Source organism: Nicotiana tabacum, chromosome 10 (genome assembly GCF_000715075.1).
Source record: "Nicotiana tabacum cultivar K326 chromosome 10, ASM71507v2, whole genome shotgun sequence".
NCBI lineage: Eukaryota > Viridiplantae > Streptophyta > Magnoliopsida > Solanales > Solanaceae > Nicotiana > Nicotiana tabacum.
The window spans coordinates 45,772,584-45,776,255 of NC_134089.1; the positions used below are offsets into that span (position 1 = coordinate 45,772,584).

General features: G+C 30.3%; 1 pseudogene; it reads left to right on the top strand.

Annotated features, from left to right (window-relative positions):
• The first annotated feature begins 312 nt into the window (after positions 1-312).
• On the top strand, positions 313-2,192 carry LOC107797639 (protein LURP-one-related 10-like; annotated as a pseudogene).
• Positions 2,193-3,672: the final 1,480 nt, after the last annotated feature.

The following is a 3,672-nucleotide window of genomic DNA, read 5'->3' on the forward strand; positions in this document are numbered from 1 at the left end:
ATAAAATGACACTTTTTATCATTACATAACGAATTCAACAATACAATACAATACAATACAATACAATACAGTAAAGTTTAATTAACAATCAAAACAAACATTATATTTGCGAGGATGATATCATACAATGGGTAACACTATTATATGAGGATTTCATCCTGAATGGTTTAAATGATGTAAAATGGTACAACAAGTTGAGGCATTCCTTTATTTTTCCGTATAATAAGCCTTTAATTAGGTAAGTTCACAAATGTGTGTGCATAAATCTGATTGATTTTGTGATTGTAGTGCATTAATTACTACATTGCGACACACAGGAGTGATGGCAGGAACAAGCGATCCACAGATGGCTGTTCCTGCAAATCCTGTGGCAGTAATAGGTTCCCAGTTTTGTGTTCCATACCCTTCTGATCTCAACATCGTGAAAAAGTCATGACATTAAAAGATGGTGCTTTTCAAGTTGTTGATGCTGATGGAAATGCTTTGTTTAAAGTCAAAGGCCAAGTCTTTAGCTTACGTGAACGTCGAGTCTTGGTTGATGGTTCTGACAATCCTCTCGTTACTTTCCAACAAAAGGTCATCATTATATATATATTATTTGGTTTCATGGTCAGATCGTTAATTTAATAATTTATCCTTGTTTTTGCATCAATGGGATAGGACAAAATAGGGCTGAATGTGTTGGGGTCGAAATAGCATGGTGTATGCGGAAGCTAACAATGCAAAGCTGATAGACGATAAATCAGAAAAGAAAGAAAATATATTAAAGAATAGGACATTATAACAGAGTTTGGTCAATTGATCTACATATAAAAAAAGCTAGTATAAAAACTATTGAGAGAAAAATCTCCCTAAATACGACTCTTTAATAACTACATTGTGGATATTATTGTTGTTCTTGTTGTGAGTGGAAAACATCAATTTATAGAAGTACTTCTTGTCCAAGGAAAGGATAAGGCATATGAAAGAGGTTTATTTCTTTTAGGAGTCTTCGTTCCTTTCTTCAAGAAAAATAGTTTTAATAAATTAAAAATTTAGGGCAAAATTCTAACAGAATATATGTAGATGATTTATATAACCTATAACCAGTTTGTTTATGATTGAGGTATAGTAATTAGTTTACGATAAACCTTGGGAATAATCCCCCTTTAATGAGTCTACCTAGCAAATCTGAATTAATTAGGCCAATAAAAAAAAAAAGAGCTATAATTGATTGATTCATTTTCTCTGAATAAGAAAAGAGCTATAGTTGATTGATTCATTTTCTCTTCAACTATACTCCTATAACAATAATATAGTAACTTTTTCTTCCATTTATTTAAACGACCTAACTATCCTAAGATTGAAGTGTAATTGATTGACAGTCAAAAGGAATCTATTATGACCAGGGGCGGCGCTACCCTTGTTAAAAGGGGAGTCAATTGACACTTTTTTGCTGGGAATTTATATTATAGAGATAGGTTTAAAAAAATTATTGAATTTATATGGTTTCTCCGTATATTTAGTTCTTTATATTTTGACTCTCTTTTAATAAATATCTTAACTCCATCACTGATTGTGACATATGCTCATGTGTTTCCTTTTCTGATTTCATGAATATTTAGCTATTGAGTGCTCATAATAGATGGCAAGCATTTAGAGGAGAGAGTACGAACGCTAAAGATTTGCTCTTTAGTGTCAAGAAGTCTGCACTTTTACAATTCAAAACCAAGTTAGATGTATATCTGCCTGCTAACACCAAAGAAGAAGTTTGTGATTTCAAAATTGAAGGCAGCTGGCTTGACAAATCTTGCGTTATTTATGCTGCTAATTCTACCAAAATCGTCGATCGGTTTCACTATTTACTTTTCTAGACGGTATACATAGATTGTTCTGCTTAAAATAATTATCATTAGTAGAAGTGTTTATATTAATCATATTTGTAATTGCATGCAGATGCACAAGAAACTCACTGCAGAAAGTATGCTACTTGGCAAAGATAATTTTGGTATGTCTGTGAGTGAAAACATAGATCATGCGTTCATAGTTGCTCTTATTGTGATTCTTGACCAGATTAACGAAAATGACTGAGATTATGTCAAGAATTTACAACATCTAATTTTTGTTTACTATTTCCATCTTTTTGTCAATTAAGAAGTATGTTGTAGTCTTTATTTTTAATAAAAAGTATTTGCTAATCATATCTCTCCTTATCAACTCTCTCTCTGGTGTACACATCTGAGTCTTAGAATACGAGTTAATTTCACTTATGATCATTCAACTATATTTCAATTTCACTAAAGTCACTCAACTATTTTTTGTCACTTAAAAATAACTAAACTTTCACATTGTCACTTAAAAGTCATTTTGGTTGAAACCCCTATTATAAATATGACATGGCATAAAACTTAATGAGAAAAATCCAAAAATAAATGTCACATAAGCTTAAATGAACAATACCTACTTAGATCCATTTCTCCCTTAATGTGATTTGACCCATAACCTAAATGAGTTTCAATAGGGGGAAAAAAACACACGCCTAATAAAATTAGGTCTTGTAATTTTTTTGTGGGGGTTTTTATCGTACAAATACACTATTTTTTTTGTCTAAACAATTGCAATTGGTTGTCTGTAATTGCATGTTCAATGTGAAAATAGACTCTTATTAGCCTTATTATTATTCTTGTATGCTTATGATACATTAATATGTTATGAAAGATGAATACAATATTTTAATTTCACTAGAAAATTATAAATATGTTATGTGAGTTGGATATAGTAGTATTTTAACTTCGATAGAGTTATAAAACGACCCGGATGGGGCATACAAACAAGATAAGAATTTTTTTAGTATAGAATAATATAAATGGGCATTATGTAACAGAAAAGACAAGAATTTTGTAGTATAGAATAATCATTTTAAACTAATGTGAGATTTAATATTTTTTTTATTGAAAGCATTTGGGTTATGTGTCAAATCACATTAAGGAAGAAATGGATCTAAAGTGGGTATGATCCATTTAAGCTTATATGACATTTATTTTTGGATTGCTCTCATTAAATTTTATGTCATGTCAAATTTATGGTAGGAGTTTGAGCCAAAATGACTTTTAAGTGACAATGTGAAAGTTTAGTTACGAAGTGACAAAAAATAATTAAGTGACTTTAGTGAAATTAAAACATAATTGAGTGATCATCAGTGAAATTAACCCTAGAATACGTTGTTGGTTATAATGGTTGTTACTCCATTCTTAAATTTGAATATTGTAAGTAACTTTTTCCAGGCATCTTTTATTACCTTTTGGACATTGGTCTGCATCTCTCTGCATTGGTACGTTTATGCTTTGGCTTGTCCAATTGCATAAGAATTTTTATAGCAAACAATAATTTCAGGATTTAGAGCCAGCGAATATGTATACACTAATTCATGTTATCACGGATATGATTAATTAGTGAATTTGTCGCACTTCGGTCATAAAAATAAATTAGTGAATTACTGAAATAGTCCATTTTAATTTTATTCCTAACTCTATGAGTCGAATAAATTATAGTACATATCAATATTTTTTCCGATTAGCTAAACACTCTTCAAATAATCAATTTCACAATATTTTTGTTTTCCTCTCTTTATTTCTTTCCACCTTATCATACCATGGTAATAAATCTTCTAATACAGGTGGCCTCTAATCTAAA